The 25,337-nt window shown below is 34.6% G+C and overlaps 1 pseudogene; it reads right to left on the reverse strand.

Annotated features, from left to right (window-relative positions):
- Nucleotides 1–1,172: 1,172 nt before the first annotated feature.
- On the reverse strand, nt 1,173–24,625 carry LOC149151793 (uncharacterized; annotated as a pseudogene).
- Between the last annotated feature and the right edge of the window lie 712 nt (nt 24,626–25,337).

The raw sequence follows: 25,337 nt of genomic DNA on the forward strand, positions 1-25,337 counted from the left end.
TCACCAACAGAATATCCATCTATATCGAGTTGTCAAAGCAGGCCAACTCCTTCCCCTGGGCAAGTGACTCACTAGGGACCTTGTTCAACAGAAGTTTCCTCATCCCATGGAAGAACTCAACGCAATGGGGACCATTGCTTCCTAAGGGGGGAGGAATGATCTAGGTGGATATTGGTGGCCACCCACTAATTCCACTTTGACCCACACCATTGTTTCTTTCGATTTTTCAGTTTCGTTAATTATAGCACAATTTGCTATTTTTAGTAGTTTTTCGGGTCTTGAACTTCCGAAGCCATTTTGAGGCTCTAAACGATGTTTGTTGGGAACACTGAGAGCAACATGGGTCCATAAACTGATGTTTCTCTTCCAAAAGTTGTATCCCTCGGATATATCTTTCTAAAGAGGTATTGTGCACGTCAAATGGAGATCGTATGCCAAAGTTACGACCCTAGGAAGTGGATGTACCAATTTACCCAAAACGGGGCCCATAGTTTGCGCTTCATCTCCTATGGTTAGGTTTTTGGGTGCTTAGGGTTTTCCATTGTTTGTTAACAATAAATAAGCCTTTGAGCCTCATTCTATGAGAGTTCAGAGGCATGTAGCCACCACATCTCTCCTCAAAGATAAGCTACCATCGCCCGAGCTAGTTTATTTCCCTTTCTGTTTGTAAGCATATTTTAGTATTTTACATTAATGAAATGAAGTATTATTTCTCCTGCATCTCTATATTTATGGTTATCTCTATATTTTGTTGCGTTCCTATTTAAATCTGGATCAATAAGTGCTTTTATTTTATTTTAAAATAGGCTAAGCCAAAATCAATTTTAATGTTGTTTGGAAAAGTAATCTGTCTTTAGATATATCAAGAACAATTTGGATTTAAAATAGAACCAAATCCAATTGTGAATGAAAAACAATCTACATACTAATAAAACAAAAAAATGAAAATCCTTTGGCAAAAATAAAATTCAGGCATGGTCCAAAGTGAAACTTGTTTTCTCATGTGGAAAATAACATTTTTCAAAAAATTCATCTCTATGAGCTGTCAGTCATGTCATTGAAAAGTGTGCCTGTAGAGTAAGAAGCACACCAAGGAATGTGGCATGCACCACCCTAGTCACTATCCACGCTCCTCGACGACTCTCTAGCTCGATGACTGCATACCAAAAAAGTCAAGCACTTTGGCTAAATATGAAGTAAAACATACAAAGCGAGAAGACAATTCGTTTTCCCTTGATGATGTGCTTCCTCTTCCGCAAGGCAACTGGGTTGTAATATTATTCTCGAAACACAAATGTAATGTTGTCCAGGTACCCAACCATGTTTATATACACAAGGATAGAGAATAAAAATGCGATCATTGAAATTTAATTGAAAAGAAACTCTCTTGAATTCACATATTTATAGAATCTCACGTTGTACTTAACCAGGAAGAAGGCCAATATGTAGAACGTGGTATATGCCAAGACAACTGTAAAAAACCAAAAGAGAGTTACTGCCAGACACTTCAAAGACCTGGTAATGATGGTCAAAGTGTTCGCAAAGGAAACTTCGTTTTCATTGTAGATGGAAGTCACCATGTGCATCATCGCCGCAGTGGACAACATCCCAAATTCAAACATTTCATTCGTCATCCAGAGTGGTCGAAATCCCAATGACTCAAGGGTTACCAACTCGATCGGTTTAGTGATCATATAGAAGAATTCGTGGTTGGATTTGTAAAGCACCAAAGGGAAGGGCATCAGGCATAGCACCATAGTTGTAAAAGACAGAGGGAAACTAATATTAATCCTCAATATTATAAAACTAATATTAAAATGCCCTAATATCATAGACTCAATATTAAACTTTTTTGTTTATAATATTGATACCTTTGGTTTATTAATCCATTTGGTTTATAATATTAATCCCTTGGGTAAATTTCTCTCTCTCCTCAAGTTTGATATTTATTTTACTCAGTTTTACTCATTTAAAGCTCTATTAAACTACAATACTTAAAAAGAGATTGAGATTTAAATTTTTTATGCATTTGGTTTATATAGATTATAAACTCAGAGAAACTTTGATAAACATTCCTTAATTAATGTTTTTCACTCCTTTATAGAAGATGCGAGTTGTAGCCACATCAATACACCAATACGTGAGCCCAATAATCCTCCCAGAAATAGGTACTCTCGTCTCTTGTATGATTGTTGTTGCAGAAAGGAAAGCGAAGGGAAAAGAGGTATCAACGAATGAAATCACCATTATACTGCCGATTTTTTTGAAATGAAACAAACTATTTCAAAAATATCCACCTCATTCATTCAGAATAAACCCCTATCATTCACCATTGGACAAGATTCACATAAAAAAATTAGCAAAATGGCTTACATAATAAAAATTTGTAAAAGACTTACCTGATTGCTTGAGTAAGTAGGAATGGATAAGAGTCTAATTACAAAACTGATCCAAGCACCATGAGGAGCCCGCCAATATTCAATAGAAGATGTAAATAAGCCCCGATAGTTGATGTTATGAGGGCACAACACAACTAAGGTAAAAATAAATCCTTTTTAGATGACTCTGCATGGCAAATGATCCAAGTGGATGTTGGTGGCCACCCACCTATCCGATTTGGACCCCCACAACTATCTCTTTCAGCTTTTCAGTTTCCGTAATTGTAGCACAATTTACTATTTTTAACATTTTTTTGGGTCCTGAACTTCCAGAGCCATTTTGAGGCCCTAAACAACATTTTTTGGGAAATTTGAGAGCAACATGGGTCAACGGACCAACGTTTCTCTTCCCAAAGTTATAGTTCTTAGATAAATCTTTCTAACGAGCTATTGTACGTGTCAAACGGAGATCGGGTGCCAAAGTTACGACCCTGGGAAATTGATGTACCAATTTACCCAAACGGGGCCCACAATTTGGTGTTTCATCTTCTAGGGTTAGGTTTTGGGATATGAAGGGTTTTTGACTGTTTCTAAACAATAAATAGGCCTTCGAGCCTCATTGTAATGCAGTTCAGAGGCATGTAGATGCCACATCTCTTCTTAGACATAAGCTACCATCACCCTAGCTCGTTTATTTCCATCGTTGTTTGTAAGCATATTTCAGTGTTTTACATTAATGAAATGAAGTAATATTTCCTTTGCATCTCTATGTTTATGGCTATCTCTATAATTTATTGCGTTCATGTTTAAATCCGGATCAGTTGTATCAGAGCGGTCTGCTTTTTCTTCGTTTTTCTTTGCATGTCCCCAACCAGGTCGGGATATAAGGAGTTAGGGATTCAACTGGTCAAACCTTTGCAAGACCAGCCTCCCAAATCTTGATGGCCTCCCATGTCGGATGAGAAGAAAGACGAGGGGGCAGGAGATCCTATCAAACTCTTGCTAAAAGAAGCCATCGAGTGACAAAGGAACACGATGATGGACAACTTTGCCTAGATCCTTCAGTGGCTACCCAGAGGCGATGCATCGACTTCCAACAGCTACTCTGAAAATGCCACACCATTTAAGGTACAAGTTAATTTTGAAATCCCCATCTTCGAGGGTCAAATAGACGCAAATGTCGTAGTTAAATGGTTAAGTATGCTAGATGGATATTTTTCTGTTCATGAATTTTTGAGTCGAGAAAAGATTGTTTTCGCTCTTCTCAAAGCAGCCCCCCACATCAAGGACTGGTGGAAAACCTACTGCGAGCAGAAGGATGAAAGTATAGGCTCACTATTTTCAGCCGCACCCACTTGGGATTCATTCCAGGATGCCATCAAGGAGCAGTACGACCTGTCAAAAGCTATGAGGACATATACATCAAATGGACTACACTACGACAGGGAAGGGACCAAGATGTGCTGGAGTTCACAAACAATTTTCATACCCTTCGCACACAGCTGGGTATCAAGGACTCTGAGCTGCATTTGGTACTCAAATACGTGGCTGCCTACACAGATACATCTAAGAATAGATGGAGTTCCTGAACATCTCCTCGCTCAGCACGACATATCCATACGTTATCAAAATTGAGAAAAAGTTCAAACAAAAGAAGTGAGACTTTGGATCTGCAAATTCGAAGACCAAAGGAAAAAGCCAAGGCGAGGTGACCCAAGACAACCCGTTGAAGCCGCAAGAAAAGAACAACACCCCGAAGTTGAAGAAGGACACAGGAAAGTGGTGAGTTCCATAAGAGCCCCACTCACAACACAAGTGAGTGTTGGACCAAACAGTTGCTGGTGGCCGAGTTGAAGGCTTTCGAATCAGATGCATGTTCCGACCCTGAGTCAGAACTCGATAAGGGGAATGGAAAAGGGAAGCAAATCATTGACGTGGATCCCAGCGCCACTGTTGTCATTGCCAAGATCCAGAGGAATGAGCCCGAAGATCTAGAGGAGTGGGAGCATCTTTTCGAATCATATATGTGGGTGAAGGGTTCACCGCTGCAATTCATTGTCGACAGTGGAAGCCAAAATAACGTCATTTCAGTAGAGGTTGTGAAGTGGTTGGGCCTACCGACTACACCACATCCACAGCCGTACAGTATCGGGTGGCTTCACGAAGGACGAGATCTCAAAGTTCGCCAATAGTGTTTCCTTCCCTGTAGCATCAAGCCCTTCACAGACGAGGTATTATGTGATGTTACACCTCACGATGTTTGTGATGTATTATTAGGCCAACCATACTTGTGGAGGCGACATGCTGTGTATGAGTCAAGGCCTCGTGCTGTCATTATTTCTTTGTGTAATTCATTATACAACATACTAGAGGTAACCCCACCTACCACCACCTCTTTGCTCACTGCTAAGAAAGGTGCATTGTAATTCATTGGAGCAACTAGAGAGGTTGGAGAAGACAATAAAATGTAGGTTTTAGCTTTTAATATTTGTAAATAAATATATTATGGAAAAAAAATATTATTTTGTATTATTATTATTAAAAAAAAAAAACTAAATCTCAAAAAACAAAACCATTTATGATAATTTATTGGTAATTCCTTCTCTTTAATTTATTTTTATTAAGTTAATGAAGATAATAAAAAATAATTGTACTATATTAGAATATTATTTTAGAATAATAAATAAGTTAAAATATAATTGTATTTTATGTCATTGTGAAAGTAATATATAAAATCTAATCATTAGATTTTTCAATTGAGAATATACTTTTTGATTTTATAATGTTAAATATGTTTAAAATATAATATTATTTTAACTTACAATTAAATTATTTTAAATATTTAAACAAAGTCTAATCATTAGTTTTTTCAACTTTGCTTTGTCGTAATCTAACGAGAGTCCTAAAAGTTATGGAAATTCTGGTCATATTTTGAGAAAATCCAGCAAAGATTTTTGTAAATCTAAGTTACACTTCTTAAACTTCAATATCTTAGGTGCGATGTTTTTGATGGTGTTGAATCCATTTCCACCATCAAAAACACTATTCCAACGCTACATCTACAAGATTTTTCGAAATTTTAGTTGCCCTCCCTATAAATGACAACTCCTTTACAATTGTTAAACTTTAGTATTTTAGGTGCCCTAGATGTTTTTTATGGTGCTAAATCCATTTCCACCATCAAAAACACTATTCAAACACTCCCTCTCCAAGATTTTTTGAAATTTTAATTCCCCTCTGCCTAAATGACTACTATACTTTTTTTATTTTCTTTTATTTTATTATTTTATAATAATAAATATGTTTAAAATATAATATTATTTTAAGATACTATTGAATTTGTTTATATATATAATTAAATTTTAATGAAATAATAAAAATTTCAATTATAAGAAATTAAACATATATTAAAAAATACTTTAAAAAAATATTTAGTAAAGAAAAAATATTACTCTTCAAGAAAACAAAAAGTGAGATTTTTTGGGTGCATAATAATTCATGGGAGCACCTAGAGAGCTTGGACCTTTTGGGTGCATAGTAGTTCATCGGATCAACTAGAGAGTTTGGACATGGCGAATGGGAGATCTTTGTTGAAGACAATACACCTGAGCAACTAGAGAGCTTGGACATGGCGAATGGGAGATCTTTGTTGAATACAATACATCTGAGAAACTAGAGAGCTTGACATGGGGAATGGGAGCTCTTTGTTGAAGAACATTTTCACTTTTAAGATGTTTAAATAAATATATTAAAATACACTATTATGAAAAAATAATATTTTTATCACTATGATGAAAAATGAGACCATTTATAATAATTTATTAGTAATTCATAAATGATAAGTTTTCACTCTCACATTGTCGAATTTAATTTTATTAAGCTAATGAAGATAATAAAAAGTCATTGTACTAAATAGAATATTATTTTAGAATAATAAATAAGTTAAAATATAATTGTATTTTATGTCACTATGTTGATGAAGTAATAGTGGGACCTTCTATTAATCTTGAAAAAAACATAATTTACAAAGAGCAGCACCAACTCTGTGAAAATTTGATAGGCAGCTGTGCTTGCAGAACCCAAACATTTGACCGGTAGCCGTGCTGGTAGAACCCAGACCTAACTCCAGAACCTATGAAAAATCGAACAAGATTACAAAGTATCTATAAACAAAGCATCTTCTTGTGGGTAATGGCCCACAAAACCTATTGGAAGCATTCAAATGAGGCCTTAAAACCCCACCACAACACTTTAACGGATTTCCTTTTAAATATTGGGACTAGTCATGATATCGGCATATAAAGGAAAACTTGGGAATTCCTGCTCAAACCCAAAAGACCAGACTTCAAAACTTTTACACTCGCGATAAAAAATATCGGTAGGTATGCACTCATGGTCCAACGACATTCCGTTGCACTCTCCAATCATCGATCTCCGATCGTCCCAATCTCCGTTGTTGATTCCAGTTTCCAATCCAATGGCTAATGGTGCGTCACTAAATCGCCCATCGGCGAATCACAATTCTAACTCCGCCATCCCTTGACCACTCTCTAATGCGATTTGTGATTAGATCTTAGCCGTTGATCTGGCGCTCGATCAAACAATGGTCGTTGGCCAGATCTACCAACTTGCACGACAAACTACAACCATTGATCTGCACGCACTGGATCCAATTACTGAAAGGGATTTCAGGTGGGCTAGTAGCGTGAGGATTAACTGCCCGAAAAAGCGGTTTCCTCTCTCCTCCTCACTGCTACATGTTGCTCGTTGAGTGGCATTGGGTTCTCACCCCTAGAAACCGCTTAAGGGATTAAGGGCACCCAAAATACCACTTTTACTGTTGCAAAACCATTTTTCCGCAAATTATCTTCGTACTCTTTCACCAATACTTTCCGTCGATCTGAAAGATCCAACGGTTCTGGGTCCTTTCTGTCTGTGTTGATGATCTTCTGATTATTGATTAATTACGCTTAAAACCCAGTTTTCAGCCCGAAATCCATAGGAAGATCGAGTTCAAGGCAAACTTTAGTCAAGTGCCTATAATCCTGCCTGCTATTTACCACTTGCTACTTCCCTCTGATTGGTCCACTTTCTTTTGTTCCCATTAGTCGCCTCTCTGCTTATTCCTCATGCTTTGAAAATATTCCTTGTCTGTGGTAGCCTGTCTATGACATTCTTCCCACAATCTCCCTAGGGTTGTCGACATCCACTCGTACCTTCTATTACTTTTAGAACAGAGTACTCCTTCATTCACCAACTGATCCGCTAACCTGTTGGCTGTTCTGCGCACATGAACAAAATTGAGGGTTCTCAGGGCTCTCAGGTGGGATTTTATATGTTGATAGACCTGCAATAGCCTCCAGTGTTTCGACACTCTTTCTAGTGCTGTGCCATTGCAGATTTTCTTGACCGAATTAATTATCAATTTAAAGTCAGCTTCAATGATGGTATTATATAAATTAGAATCAATCAATATTTCTAGGCATTGCTCTAGGGCCATGAGTTTCACCATATTATTAGTGGCCTTCCCCAAATGACTATGAAAGATGACTTTTATGTATCCCTGTTCATCTCTTATGACTCCTCCATACCCAGCCACCCCAGGGTTTCCTTTAGAGGCTCCATCTATATTGAATTTAAAAAAACCATGAGGAGGAGGTTTCCAGAAGTCCTTATCTGCTATTATATGACTTATAGCCTTGTCTTATGCCCTGGGGGAAAGGCACTTGTAGACCCAAATGTAATAGTATTTGTGCATCCTAGTCTTGAGGAGGGTTCTCAGGGGGTTTCTTTAGAAGGGTTCCTACGGTCTCTTTGAGTTGTCTAATGATATGAGCTATGATGCTTTGGGTTGAGCCTATTCTGTTCTTGAAAATCCTACTGTTGTGTTCTTTCCAGAGATCCTAGATTAGAAAGCCTGGAACAAGAGTCTAAGCTTTGTTGATTATTTCATTTTCAGAGAATTTTTTCCTCCAATTCTTCGAAGTGCCAGTAATGCTGAAATTATCCCTATCCGTTTGTCTGAAGATTGAGGCCACCTAGTTCCGCAAGGTGGCGGTGAATGGGCAGAGTTTGAGTAGACGTTCCATTGTTTCTTCTTGTAATTCGCATAGCTGGCATCTAGATGGACCGGCTACACCCCTTTTCCGAAGGTTTTCCCAAGTCAGAATCTTTTCATGTTGCACCAACCACATGAACAATTTGATTTTGATCCAGTGTTGGTTCTGCCATATGTCCTTCCATACCTTATCAAGGTTTGGAAAGTGAAGCCCTAGGGCCATTCTCTTGGCTTCTTTGAGCTTGAAATTGCCTTCATTGTTTGTTCGCCATCTCAGTTGGTCTGATGAAGTTGATATCAAAATATTTCTTTGTTCCAAGATTACTACAAGAGCTTCTGCCTAGGCCTTCAAAGGGGTTTCTTCACTGTATAGCAGGTCCTTCCATATTCTCCATTTTCCCTTATTCCTAGCCTGATCCCAGAAGTCATTTACCCTAAGTAAACCTTTGTTGTCAGTGTCATTCTTGAGATTGGCTAGTTCTTCTCTTAACAAGTTAGGTTCCTGTTGCCAGTTGTCCTCCCAAAACCAAGCTAGGTTTCCATCTTTGATCTCCCAGAAACCACGTTTCTAAACAATGGCTCTATTCTCCCATACTTTGTTCCAAATGTGGGAGCCTTTGATAAGCCCAGACATTCGAATGTGATCTCTTTCTTGCCAACTATTTGCATACTTCTGTTTCTAGAACTTGACCCAAGGGGCTACCGATTCTTTTAGCCATCTCCACCATAGTTTGCCCCCAAAAATTCGCTTAGGATTTCAGGGTCATGAAGTCCCAAACCTCCATGTGTCTTAGGTTTACAGATCTTATCCCATGCTACCAAAGCCCATTTATTTTTCTCTTCCCCTTTTCCCCAAAGAAAGTCTCTTTGGATATTTCTGATGTGTTGCACAACTCCTTTAGGAGTAGGAAAAGTTGAAAACATGAATATTGGAACAATTTGTAGGACGGATTTTGTTAGCACAAGCCTTCCTGCTAAATTCAAAGACCTGCTTGTCCATTTCCGGACTTTGTCCTGGAGTTTAGTGACTGGCTCCCAAACTGCCTTGTTCAAATGTTTGTCCATTAGAGATATTCCCAAATATTTGGCAGTAGTTGTTCTCTTATTTTATAATAAAAAATATGTTTAAAATATAATATTATTTTAAATTATTGTTAAAATTATTTATATATTTAATTAAATTGTAATGAAATAATAAAAAGTTTCAATTAAAATAAATTAAACAATTATTAAAAAATATTTAAAAAAAATTATTTATCAAAAATGGAAAAATATTACTTTTCAAGAAAACGAAAAGTGAGATTTTTTGGTTGCATAGTAATTCATGCCAGCAATGGCGAAGGGGAGATATTTGTTGAAGACAATACACCTGAGGAACTAGAGAGGCTAGACATGGTGTTTGTTGAAGCTCTTTGTTGAACACAATACATCGTATACACGGTTTCAACAACGATTAGTTCAGAGGACTTCAATTATTATTATTTAAGCTCTATGAAAGATATACTATTTTTATCACTATTGTTATGTAAAGAAAAAACCAAATCATTTATAATAATTTTTTGGTAATTTATAAAAGATAGGTTTTCACTTTAATATTGTATTTTATTTATTTTTATTAAGATAATAAAAATTAATTGTACTAAAATATAATATTATTTTAGAATAAGAAATAAGTTAAAATATAATTGTTTGTTTGTTCCTTTTTTTTTCCAAGAAAATATAATTGTATTTTATGTCACTATGAAAGTAATAAACAAAATCTAATCATTAGATTTTTCAAGTGAGCATATATTTTTTGATTTTATGCTTTATTATTTTATAATGATAAATATGTTTAAAATATAATCTTATTTTAAGTTATTATTAAATTTGTTTAAATATTTAAACAAAGTCTAATCATTAGATTTTTCAAGTGAGCATATACTTTTGGTGTAGTCTAACCAGATGTTTTTTTCACCTGAAAGTTATGGAAATTTTCATCATATTTAGAGAAAATCCGGCAAGGATTTTTGTAAATCCAAGTTACAGTTGTTAAACTTCAAAATCTTAGCTGTGTCCTAGACGTTTTTATGGTGTTGAATCCATTTCCACCATCAGAAACAGTATTAAAACACTCCCTTTACAAGATTTTTTGAAATTTCATTAGAAACACTATTTAAACACTGCCTCTACAAGATTTTTTGAAATTTTTTTGCTGGGATTCGAACCACTTTTGGTCTTGCATGCAATTCCCCTCCGCCTCCATAAATGACTCCTATAAATTTTTTATTTTACATTTTATTATTTATAATAATAAATATGGCTAAAATATAATATTATTTTAAGTTACTATTGAGTCTGTTTATATATTTAATTGAATTTTAATGAAGTAATAAAAAATTTCAATTAAAAGAAATTAAACATATATTAAAAAATACCTAATTTTTTTTTTATTAAAAATGGAAAAATATTACTTTTCAAGAAAATGAAAAGTGAAATCTTTTGGGTGCATAGTAATTCATTGGAGCAACTAGAGAGCTGGGAGAAGACAATAAAATGTAGGTTTTAGCTTCTAAGATGTGTAAATAAACATGTTAAAATAAAATATTATGAGAAAAGTACTATTTTTATTACTATCATTATTAAAAAAAAAATACCAAATTTCAAAAAACAAAACCATTTATAATAATTTATTGGTATAGGTTTTCACTTTCACACTCTCTTTAATTTATTTTTATTAACCTATTGAAGATAAAAAAAATAATTTTACTACAATAGAATATTATTTTAGAATAATAAATAAATTAAAATATAATTGTATTTTATGTCACTGTGAAAGTAATAAACAAAATCTAATCATTAGATTTTTCAATTCAGAATATAATTTTTGATTTTATGCTTTATTATTTTATAATGATAAATATGTTTAAAAAATAATATTATTTTAACTTACAATTAAATTATTTTAAATATTTAAACAAAGTCTAATCATTAGTTTTTTTCGACTTTGCATATACCTTTGTTGTAATCTAATGAGAGCCCTGAAAGTTCTGGAAATTCAGGTCATATCTTCAGAAAATCTGGCAAAGATTTTTGTAAATCTAAGTTACACTTCTTAAACTTCAATATCTTAGGTGCCCTAGACATTTTTCATGGTGTTGAATCCATTTCCACAATCAAAAACACTATTCAAACGTTGCCTATACAAGATTTTTTGAAATTTTAGTTGCCCTCCGCATAAATGACAACTCCTTTACAGTTGTTAAACTTCAACAACTTCAATATTTTAGGTGACGTAGATATTTTTTGTGGTGCTAAATCCATTTCCACCATCAAAAACACTATTCAAACAGTATCTCTACAAGATTTTTTGAAATTTTTAATTCCCCTGCCTAAATTACTCCTATACTTTTTTTTATTTTTTATTTTTATTTTATTATTTTCTAATAATAAATATGTTTAAAATATAATATTATTTTAAGATACTATTGAATTTGTTTACATTTTTAATTGAATTTTAATGAAATAATAAAAAGTTTCAATTATAAAAAATCAAACATATATTAAAAATACCTTAAAAAGATATTTAGTAAAGAAAAAATATTACTCTTCAAGAAAACGAAACTGGGATTTTTTTGGGTGCATAATAATTCATCGGAGCAGCCAAAGAGCTTGGACCTTTTGGGCGCATGAGCAACTAGAGAGCTTGGACATGGCGAATGGGAGATCTTTGTTGAAGATAATACACCTAAGCAACTAGAGAACTTGACATGGCCAATGGGAACTCTTTGAAGACAATAAAATTTAGGTTTTCACTTTTAAGATGTGTAAATAAATATATTAAAATACACTATTATGAAAAAATATTATTTTTATCACTATTATTATTAAAAAGAGAAAAAACCAAATTTCAAAAAATGAGACCATTTATAATAATTTATTAGTAATTCATAAATGCTAAGTTTTCACTCTCACACTCTGTCTAATTTATTTTTATTAAGCTAATGAATATAATAAAAAGTAATTGTACTAAATAGAATATTATTTTAGAATAATAAATAAGTTAAAATATAATTGTATTTTATGTGACTATGAATGTAATAAACAAAACCTAATAATTAGATTTTTCAATTGAGCTTATAGTTTTTGAATTATGCTTTATTATTTTATAATGATATATATGTTTAAAATATAATATTATTTTAATATATATGTTTAAAATATAATATTATTTTAAGTTACTATTAAATTTGTTTAAATATTTTAACAAAGTCTAATTATTAGATTTTGAGAAAAATCAGACAAAGATTTTTGTAAATCTAAGTTACAGTTGTTAAATTTCAAAATTTTAAGTTCTTGTTTTACATTTTTTGACTTTACATTTTTTTATTTTATAATAATAAATATGTTTAAAATATAATATTATTTTAAGTTACTATTAAATTTTTTATATATTTAATTAAATTTTAATGAAATAATAAAAAGTTTCAATTAAAATAAATTAAACATATATTAAAAAATACTTAAAAAAAATATTTATTAAAGATGAAAAAATATTATTTTTCAAGAAAATGAAAAGTGAGATCTTTTGGGTACATAGTAATTCATTGGAGCTACTAGAGAGCTTGGACATGGCCAATGGGACATCTTTGTTGAAGACAATACACGAGAAACTAGAGAGATTGGACATATCAAATGGGAGCTCTTTGTTGAAGACCATGCATGGTATACATGGTTTCAGCGATGAGTTCAGACGACTTCAATTATTATTATTTAAAAAAAAATCAAATTAATAATAATTTATTAGTAATTCATAAAACGTAGGCTTTCATTTTGAAGATATTTGTAAATAAATATATTAAAATAAAATATTCTGAAAAAAATACAATTTTTATCATTATTATTATTAAAAGAAGAAAAAAAGAAATCTCAAAAAGCTAAACCATTTATAATAATTTATTGCTAAAGATAGGTCTTCACTCCCACACCGTGTCTCATTTATTTTTATTAATCTAATGAAGATAATAAAAATTAATTGTACTAAAATAGAATATTATTTTAGGATAAGAAATAAGTTAAAATATAATTTTATTTTATGTCACTGTGAAAGTAATCAACAAAATCTAATTATTAGATTTTTCAACTGAATATATACTTTTTGGTTTTATGCTTTATTATTTTATAATCATAAATATGTTTAAAATATAATATTATTTTAAGTTACTGTTAAATTTGTTTAAATATTTAAACAAATTCTAATCATTAGAATTTTCAATTGAGCATATAATTTTGTGGTAGATAAGTGTTTTCTTCCTTGGAAGTTATGGAAATTCTCGTCATATTTTGAGAAAATCTGGCAAAGATTTTTGTAAATCCAAGTTACAGTGGTTAAACTTCAAAATTTTAGGTGCCCTAAACGTTTTTGATGGTGCTGAATCCATTTCTACCATCAAAAACATTATTCAAACACTACCTTTACAAGATTTTTTTGAAATTTTTGTGCTTGGATTCCGACCACATCCATCCACTTTTGGGTGTCCACACAATTCCCGGCCTCCATAAATGATATATATATATATTATTATTTTATAATAAAAAATAAGTTTAAAATATAACATTATTTTAAGTTACTATTGTATTTGTTTATATATTTAATTAAATTTTCATGAAATAATAAAAAGTTTCAATTAAAAGAAATTAAACATATATTAAAATATACTTAAAAAATATATTTATTAAAGATGGAAAAACATTATTTTTCTAAGAAAACTAAAAGTAAAATCTTTTGGGTGGATAGTAATTCATCGGAACAACTAGAGAGCTTGGACATGGTGAATGGACATGGTGAATGGGAGATTTTTGTTGAAGACAATACACTTCAGCAACTAGAGAGCTTGGATATGGCTCTTTGTTGAAGACAATACATTATATACACACGGTTTGAATGTGAGCTCTTTGTTGAAGACAATACATTATATACACGGTTTCAGCAATGAGTTGAGATGACTTTAATTATTATTGTTTCAAAAAAAAATCAAAGTAATAATACTTTATTAGTAATTCATAAAATGTAGGTTTTCACTTTTAAGATATATGTAAATAAATATATTAAAATAAAATATTATGAAAAAAATTCTATTGTTATCACTATTATTATTAAAAAAGAAAAAACGATATCTAATCATTATATTTTTCAAATGCATATATATTTTTTGATTTTTGATTTATTGTTTTATAATGATAAATATGTTCCAAATATAATATTATTTTAAGTTATTATTAATTTTTTTTAAATATTTAATTACGTTTTAATGAAATAAAAAAATTTAATATGAAACATATATTAATAATTACCTTAAAAAATCTTTATTAAAAATGTAAAAATATTACTTTCTTATTTAATGTAAAAATATTACTTTCCAGGAAATAAAAAAGTAAGTTCTTTTGGCTGCATAGTAATTCATGAGAGCTAGACCTTAGATATGGCAAATGGTCAACCACTTCCAATAAACGACAAAAACCTCAGGAAAATCTTGTTCTTGCAGGGAAATAATTCATCACCGTGGAATAATGATGAAAATATTGTTCTTGCACGCCAATAATTCATCATCGTGCAATAACTATCATCATCATTATCATTATCATTATCTTTCCCTCCTACACAACAACAAAAGCTTCGCGAATGTTGGAAATAATAATCCCAACCACTGCAATAAATAGTCGAACATCCATTATCATTATCATTATCTCTCCCTCCTACACAACAACAAAATCTTCGCGAATGTTGGAAATAATAATCCCAACCACTGCAATAAATAGTCAGACAACAGCCATACCTGTGAGACGTACTTTTTGCAGGTTGTGTCTCTGCTTGAAGACATTTTTACAGGTTGTGTTGAAGACATTTTTACAGGTTGCGTTTCAGCGTGAAGATAGAAGGACCAAAGCCAGACGCGCACCACTCAGAAACTCAGAAAAGGCATTTAAAGAACTTATGTACTTAGATAAACAAATATGGGCAAGCATTAATTCAAAAACCTTACCCACACTCTAGGAACACCTGCGCAAATCTCATCGCACTCAACAACAACATCAAAATTAATTTCTCTTGTCATGAATTAAATGTAAAATTGTGTATTGAGTTAAATATGAATGTAAATTCCATATTGAAAAAGAGGGTAGAAGAATAAGACTATGTAGAGAGGTTAGAGAGTAACAAGAAAAAAAGAGTGCAAGTCTCTGTGGAGAAAATTGTGGAGAAATTTTTGGTGGGCCCCTAAAAGGGTTAATGTGTTTTACTATGTAGTGTTGCGGTTAAGTTTAAATCTCTGTAAAATTTTATTTTACTCTGCAAATGAGCCGCAGTCTCATATAAATATATTTTTCATGTTCAAGAAATGAAAATTAACTTTTATTGTGTTGCTCCAAAACCTACTTCCTCATTTTTTTGTGAGTAAATATTATTCATAAGTCTCTACAATAGCCGCACAGTTGTGCGAGAGTAAATATTATTCATAAGTCTCTACAATAGCTGCACAGTTGTGCGAAATTCAAGCTTGGAAAATAATCTCGCAGTGCGTGAAGGTAGCTGCGAAAAATCAGCTTCGTCGTGGGCGAACCTAGTTTTGCGAAAGTTATAACTCTCTGTCATCCCTGAAAACAGAAATTAAATTCGCGAAATATTTTCCAACATGGTATCAGAGTGGGTTAAACTCTGTTAGTGTAAAAATAAGTGTTTTTACTAATAGTGAAAATTGTTTTTGAGGGCGCATTATTTTTTAGCATATTTACCGGCAGGTAGAAAGTTTGTTTTTATGCTCAGAAATGGCAACATCAAGCACAAACTTGACTAATCCTCAAATACCTCAATTTAATGGAAAAAATTATGATTATTGGGCTATTACAATGAAGAACCTGTTTTCTTCTCAAGATATTTGGGATTTGTTGGAGAATGGTTTTCAAGAACCAGCAGATGCAGCAACATACAATGCCTTATCTCAGTCAGAAAGATATGTGTTAAGGGACGATAGAACGAAGGATTCAAAAACCCTGTTTTATATCTTTCAAGCAGTTCATGAAAGTATTTTCCCAAGGGTTGTAGCAGCAACGAAGTCCAACCAAGCATGGGACATCCTCTAGACAGCTTACCAAGGCATGGCAAAAGTCAAGACAACAAAGCTACAAATGTTGAGGAGAGATCTTGAAACACTTTGTATGAAAGAATCTGATAATATAGACTCGTTTTTTACACATGTAAATGGGTTGGTTACTCAAATCAGGTCTAATGGTGAGACACTTGAGGAAAAAAGAATAGTTGAGAAAATTTTGAGAAGTCTGCCAGCAAGGTTTAAGGCCATTGTTGTGGCTATAGAAGAGACAAAGGATCTATCACAGTTTTAAATGGATGAGCTTAATGCGTCACTGATTTCTCATGAACATAAATTGAACAAAGCAGCAAGCTCCAAATTGGAGCATGCCTTCAAGACACAAGTATCATTTGGTCAAGGTTGAGGTAGAGGAAAAAGCCCACATAGAGGTGGAAGAAGCAGCCCTTCAAGCTCAAATGGAAGAGGCAACAATCAAAATCGAAGTCAAAGCCCAAGCCAAAATCAAGCACAAGGTTAGAGGTATGATAAATCTCAAGTTCAAAGTCATTATTGTAAGAAGTATGGTCATTATGCAAATGAATGTAGAAAGAAGCAATATGATATTAGTAACAAATCAAGTGTAAATTTCACAAGAGAAAATCAAAACACTGATAGCATGTTTTTAGCTTGTAATGTAGCACAAGAAAAACAGAGTGATATATGGTATCTAGATTTAGATTGTAGCAACCACATGTCAGGAAACACAAAAATGCTTTCTGATCTAGATGAAAGTGTAAAATTCAAAGTGACATTAGCGACTGATAGAAAAGTCTTTGTCATGGGAAAAGGAAGAGTTATAATCCTAACAAAGAAGGGGGAGAAGAAATACATCTCTGATGTTTACATTGTCCTCGGTTTGAAACATAATCTCATGAGCGTTGGACAACTCACCCAGAAAGGCTACAATTTCTCCTTCAAAAATGATGTGTGCACAATTTTGGATAGGCCTCCGAGCAAATAGTTGATTGCAAAGGTTCATATGACAGACAATAGAATGTTTCCCGTGAAAATAATATCAGATTTGCAGAAAAAAGGTTCTCAAGCACAACTATCGATGAACTCACAAGAGAATGGAAGAAAAGGGGCATCCGTCACACAGGTAAACTTTCAAGCAGAGGTAAAAGATGAAAACTGGTTATGGCACTTGAGATTTGGACATCTCAACTTTGAAGGTTTGAATTTGCTGCATAGGAAAGGCATGGTGAAGGGTTTACCACTCATAGAAAAACCAGATAGCATAGAGATAGGGCAAAGGCACCTTTGGAGATTGTCCACTCAGACTTATGTGGACCAATGCAGACACCATCAATTAGTCGCAGCCACTATGTATTGACCTTCATATATGACTACACAAGGAAGACATGGGTCTTTCTCCTAAAACATAAAAGTGAAGTGTTTGAGCGCTTTCGCCAATACAAGGCTCTTGTTGAAAAGCAAAGCAGACATTTCATAAAAGTCCTTGGGACAGACAAAGGTGGAGAATACATCCCAAATGGTTTCTTTCGATTTTGCAAGGAACATGGAATTCATAAGCAGTTTACAACAAGATATACACCATAGGAAAATGGTGTGGTAGAAAGGAAGAATAGGACCATTATGGAGATGGCAAGGAGTATGTTGAAGGCAAAGCATTTGCCAAATGACTATTGGGCTGAAGCTGTCGCTTGTGCAACATATATCTTGAAAAGATGTCCAACCAAAAGTGTTCAGGACATTGTTCCTGAAGAGGCATGGAGTGGAAGAAAGCATAGTGTCACTCACATGAAAGTTTTTGGATGTGTGGCTTATGCACATGTCTCAGATGAGTTGAGAAAAAAGTTGGACAGCGAGGGGGAAAAATGCATATTTTTTGGATACAGTGATGAATCAAAGGCATACAAACTCTACAATCCATTAACCAAGAAGGTAATAATCAGCAGAGATGTGCAGTTCATAGAAGAGGAAGCATGGGATGGAAGTATAGAAAAATAGTCAATGTCAAAGCATGCATACCACATGAGGACAGAGAGGAATTAACAGCAGCAAGTAATTCTTCAACAATGACTCCCTCTACTCCTATTCAAAGCGCAGTAAAGCAGAGAACAAGCAATGCCATCAATAAACAATAGGACAGTTTCACACAGCCAAGCAAGTGCTTCTCCAAGCACACCACAAAGCGCGACACCAAGTGAGATATCAAGTCCATCTTCAGCAAGCACAAGAAGGACAAATTTAGAAATTTAAATGAAATTTACGAGCAAGATGAAGTTGATAGTGGCGCAGGTCTAAATTCCTTATTTGCATTATTTTGCAATGTAGATGACCCAATCCACTTTGAAGATGCAATCAAAGAAGAAAAATGGGTTGCAGCAATGGAGGAAGATATAGAAGCAATAGAAAGGAATGACACATGGGAGTTAGTGAGCCTTTCGAAAGGAAAACATGTCATTGGAGTGAAGTGGGTCTATAAGACCAAAAGTAACATTGAGGGAAAGATTGAAGGGCACAAAGCAAGGCTAGTTTTCAAAGGATACAAGCAGCATCATGGAAGAGATTACGCGGAGATGTTCGCACCAGTCGCCCGGATGGAGACATTGTGTGCAGTTGTGGCAATTGCCACGCAGCATAAATGGACAGTGTATTAGATGGATGTAAAGTCAACGTTCTTGAATGGAGTGCTCAAAGAGGAAGTGTATGTTGCGCAATTGCCCGGTTATGAAATTAAAGGCTAAGAAGACAAAGTGTATCGGTTGAAGAAAGCTCTTTATGGGTTGAAGCAAGCACCACGTGCATGGTACAACAGGATAGATGCTTACTTGTTGGACAATGGTTTCGACAAATGTGACGGTGAGCCTACTCTCTACGTCAAAGAAAGCAAAGGTAAGATTCTCATTATCATCTTATATGTAGATGATTTGATCTTTACAGGCAGTGACGATTTCGTCATCGCTGATTTTAAACAAGTCATGAAGAGTGAGTTTGAAATGATTGACTTGGGATTGCTAAGATATTTTTTGGGCATAGAAGTGAAGAAAACAGAAAATGACATTTTTATCTCTCAAACAAAGTACGTGGTAGAAATTTTGGAAAGGTTTAAAATGCAGAACAATGAGTCCGCACCAACTCCAACAGTCAAAGGGTTGAATTTGAGCAGAGAAGATTGCAACAACAATGTCAATCCAACGTTATACAAAAGCATGATAGGTAGCTTGATATATTTGACTGCCACTAGGCTAGATATAATGTATGCAGTAAGTTTGGTGTCAAGGTTCATGGAGACACATTGGCAAGAAGCGAAAAGGATTCTGAGGTATGTTAATGGGACAAAATAGTATGGCATTTTGTACACAGCAACAAGTGATTTTAGGCGGTTGGTTACACCGACAGTGATTGGGCAGACAGTGTCGATGATAGAAAGCGCATGTCAGGATATGTTTTTCATTTGGGTTCCGGAGCCATTTCATGGGCCTCCAAGAAGTAACCAATAGTGTCACTGTCAACAATAGAAGCAGAATATGTCGCAACAACAACAGCAGTGTGTCAAGCAGTTTGGATGAGAAGGATGTTGAGGGATCTTCGTCATGACCAAGAGGGCGCGACAACTATTTTCTGCGACAACACCTCAACAATTGCATTGTCAAAGAATTCTGTCTTCCACAAAAGGACCAAGCATATTGATGCTAAATATCATTTTATTAGAGAGTTGATTAACAATTATTGAATTGTGTTGCAGCACTATAAGTCATAAGAATAGCTTGCTGATATTTTCACAAAGCCATTGGCAGGAGGAAATTTTGTTTATCTCAAAAACTGTTTAGGAATTGTCAATGGCGGCAGTTGTGATTAAGGGGGAGAGTTGGAAATAATAATCCCAACCACCGCATAAATAGTCGGACAGCAACCATACCTATCAGATGTACTTTTTGAATGTTGCGTCTCTGTTTGAAGACATTTTTGCAGGTTGCGTCTTAGCGTGAAGATAGAAGGACCGAAGCACTCAGAAACTCAGAAAAGGCATTTAAAGAACTAATGTACTTAGATAAACAAATATGGGCAAGCATTAATTCGACAACCTTGCCCACACACTCCAGGAACACTTGCACGACTCTGATCACACTCAACAACAACATCAAAATTAATTTCGCTCTGTCATGAAATAAAGGTAGAATTGTCTGTTGAGTTAAATATGAATGTCAAATCCATTTTGAAAAAGATGGTAGAAGAGTAAGACTGTGTAGAGAGGTTAGAGAGTAAGAAGAAAGAAAGAGCGCAAGTCTATTTGGAGAAAATTGTGAAGCAAGTTTTGGTGGGCGTGTAAAAAGGAGTGACTGTGTTTCACTGTGTAGTGTTGCGTGCTGTAAAATTTTATTTTACCTTGTAAATGAGCCGCAGTCTCATGTAGAGGTATTTTTAACGTAATTCCTCATTTTTGTGGTGAGTAAATATTATTCATAAGTCTTTGGAATAACAATTCAAGCCTGGAAAATAGTCTCACAGTCGGCTTCGCGCGAACCTAGTTTGTCAGAGTTATAACTCTCTGCCTCTTCCGTCCACGAAAACTAAAATTAAATTTGTGAAATATTTTCCAACAACGAAAATGTTGTTCTTGCACGTCAATAATTCATCATTATGACTATCCTAATCCCTCCCTGATGAACAGAACAAAAGAAATCTCTGGTCATGTGCGGCAATAAAAATCGAAGACCATAGAGAAGCACTAGATCAGCCTGAGTGTTATCAATGGCGTGACGAATCCGCTCATTCAATTCAGCGGCAAACCCGTATCACAGGCAATTTTTCTTTCATTATGCGAGACTTTGGAATCGACGCCTTCATGCCATGCTGAGACTCCTTGTAGGTTATTTCCTAAATATTGTTAGGTTATGGATGTTTTCAGGTTTATGTTTAATAATAATTAACTGTTTTAATAATCGTTTAATTTGAGAGTAGATCATTGTCCAATAATCTAACCATGAATCAAAGTGGCATCTAAGGGTGTTCTTCCCCTAGGGAAACTCTTGACGGTTTAATAAACTATTAAACTGTGCACAATGGGTATTATAAAACTATGGATTCTGGGAATATTGGGATCCAAACAAATCATAGAATATTATTTTGACACCAGGACAAATCAAACAAACACTGAATGCTTATCTAATTGTGAGATGTTAGCCTATTTTCAGAGTCTGCAATCTACACAACGATGCCCCGTTAAAGAAATATTGTGAAGTGCTTAAATAATCTGGAGTCTTACTACATAAATGTTCCCACACTGCTAAATGAAACTCTCCATTAATGGAGAAAAGGATGCTCATGTTTCCTACATAATCTGCAAACAGCTCCAGAATATCAAATATGTAGATATTATCATCGCATTAATGCGATCCCAAGGATAACATATACAACGTTCAATTTACATGAAGCATGCTTGTATTATATACAGTTAAATCTGCTTTACCCATCTAATTTGAAGCAGTACTGCTTTTACAAAATATGGTATATTTTAATGCAAAATATCTGCTAATTATGAGTTGCAGATTCAGGTTCCGACTTCTGGGTACTTTTGGGCATCTGTTTATGGAGCAAAACAATTGAGAAACATGTCCTGAATGCAGCTGCTGCTATGACTAGTACGACTAGTAAAAGTAGACATCATAATCTTCGTTGTAGGAGAATGAAACTTATTCTTATCGCCCGGCTGGAGCTGTGTGATGACCCCGGGTAACTTGTAAATATAGAATAATTACTGTGGTAAGAAATTGTTATGAGTGATTACTTATTGTTACTGAATGACACTATTTAATTATGAAAGTTAATATATTGGATTAAATATATATCTTGAAATGCTGGCAACCTCTTGATGGAGGATTTTCTATTAAAAGAAAAGAATCAGTTATGAAACTGAAGGAAACTACCTCTCACACAGGAAAAGTCCTGGGAGGGAAAACCCCTGGGCTGTTGGGACAGGCAGGGGGAGAAAAGATTCCAAGAAAGGAAAAGAGGAAAAAAAGACAGGGTTAAGTCTGGTAGAGACCAGATAACCCTAGCACAGAGGTGCATGTGTCTTGTAGAGGGCTGCAGGCCTGCAAGACGGCTCGGGGGGAGAATCCATCGTGACGTGGATCTCAAGGTTGGGAGGATAAGAGCAAGATTTATTGCAGGTGAATCTCTGAAGTAAGAACGCCTGTAGCAAATTGACCAGGTATGAATCTTTTACAGAATTAGACAATGTTAAACAGGATACTGAAAATGTTATACAGAGAACAGTTGAGTCTGTGTTTTTCCTATCATTAGCTAAATGCAAAAAGGAACTGTAGTTGTCTTTAACAGAATGGCACATACAGCTCAATAGACATCTGTAAACTAGTTGTTGAGACTGTGAACTATATAATCGTCTACTGTATACAGTTCTGGTTATTTAAATTCATATGTAGCAATATCAAAACCCTAGGTGGCCTGAAGACAGCCGAAGGGTACAAGATGCATATAGATAAAATGAGTAAACAGTACCTTACAGCTACGGAATGTAGCCCAGTTAAACAGTAATAAAACATACTATCAGAACAGTAGAGAATCATAAATAATTTCCAGCACGGTGAACATAGACAATAGTGCTGTGAATACAAAAAGATATTAGACCCTGTGTCGAGGGTTTCATGTATACATTACAAAACTTTAAATCTGAAAGAACAATAGTCACGACGATGCATATATCCTTACAAGTTAAAAGCCTGAAGGAAAAACTATTACCGGGGGTTATCCCGTTATATTCCGGATACAACTATAAACTTTACACAGAATAGCCGGGAACCGGGTAACGTATCGACCAGGCAAACACAGTCGTGGTAACGGCCGTGTACCCTGGAGCTACACGTATATAATTCAATACAAAGATTTCTTATAAAGAACTGTAATGAATCAAGCAGGGTACGCGTATTGAACTGCTACCAAATCATTTGCATATAAGTGCACAGAAAAACCCTATAATGATTCAAGGTTATACATCTATGTAATATACCTTTAACAGATTTATGCATCCGATTGTTTAGCAAACCCTCTGGGGTAACAACGTATTTTAAACAGAGGAATAGCAATAACTTAAATATTAACAACTGAAGGGCATAATATTCCAAAGACAATCGATAGTATATAAGGCAATGGCCGCCTTCGAAAACAAGTCGATAGAGCATAGACTGTGAATAGCATATTCATTGAAGTATAATGGAAATGACAAACATATAGTCATAAGATAACCCTGACGAGTACAGTAAGCAATACATATTGGTGGATTATAGAACCATCAGATAAACGAAATATCCGTATACCAAACGGCAAAATAATGAATCTCTAAGTAAACCTTTAAAAAGTTCAGAGGACAATCTGATACATATATACAAGCTTCGATTCAAAATTAAACCAGGTCTGAGGACCATAAATCTTAGCTAAATGTACGAGTAACAAGCGGCTTATAAGCCGAGAGCATTTTCTAGCTAAACCCTAGCAAGGTAAACAAAATGCAGGTTCAGGCATGGAGTAGCCGACTGCAATTCGAACCTAGGGTTTGGACGAATACAGAACCTGAGACATAAACAGAGAGCCATGAGACACCCTCTGGTCAAGAGACTGGTATGAATTCAATCCTCATGTATAAACCCTTGTTTAACAACGGGAAAATCATCTAGTCCAGGGAAAAGCATACCTGTGCCATTTGGAGCCAGCGTAGTCTTCCTACAGGCGGTAGAGGACCGTGGAAACAAACCCACCTGCATAATAACAGTCACACTGTAAATATCCCTGGAAGGTCAAAACAAAACAAAGGGTTTCGGAGAGTTAAACATATCGTATTCACCTACACAGATAACTGCGAAAATAGACTAGCAAGTATGTCGGCAAGGGTGAAACGATACCTGGAATAGCAAGTTGAGACCTGGTAATTGTTGCAGAGGAGGACCGCCGAGCTGGGTGAGTGTCGGCCTCACCAGACTTGTGCAAATGAGCCAAACCGAAAGACCCGGTGGTTTAAGAATAGGCCACCAAACCCTTGAGCAAATCCGAACCCTCCGTTGTGGTAAGTGAATCTCCATCGTCCGTTCGAGCGGGAGAGTCTGGCGCGAAAACCACAGCAGGTCAACCGAGGATCACATGGGTTCACGTGGTTCCATGCCACCTGGCGTTAAGGTTGGTGAGGTGGGTTAAGCCTCCGTCCACCACCTGGCTCCGGAGACGGGCTAATAAACAATCCATTGGTGATTCGACCGGATTCAATATTAATACCCATAGACCATAACGTTAAACCTTAAAGTGTGATGCATATAGAGTAATATGTATTGATCAAGGATTGGGGTAAATAACATAAGGTTTGGTTATATAACATAACGCATAAACATATTAACTATGCCGTGAGTACCTGTTTTCCGGGGATTAAAGTAGTTAATCCATGAATGAAATTTTTGGTTTTTACTTTGGTATATAAATATATATTCACGAAGGGATCGTGACAAGCTGCTTCGATTCCCCGCCCTTATTTTCGTTCAACGAAATGCTACTGTCTCGTTTCTGCATCACTGCGTTTTTATTGCGGCGGCTTCTCACATAATCCTCTGCCATATAAATGTTAGTTTAAAAGAGTGTTTTTTATGATACCAGTTCTTTTAACATAAAATATTCATTATTGAATAAAAAAGTTTATTTAAATTTTTCATCCAGAAGAAATATAATTTTTTGTAAAATAGAAAAATAATTTATCAAAATGAATTGAATTTATTTACTCATGCATTATACACCATGTAAGAAATA

Source organism: Pinus tabuliformis, chromosome 9 (assembly GCF_031772625.1).
Source record: "Pinus tabuliformis cultivar Carrire ecotype Pingquan chromosome 9, CPIR1, whole genome shotgun sequence".
In the NCBI taxonomy this organism is placed as follows: domain Eukaryota; kingdom Viridiplantae; phylum Streptophyta; class Pinopsida; order Pinales; family Pinaceae; genus Pinus; species Pinus tabuliformis.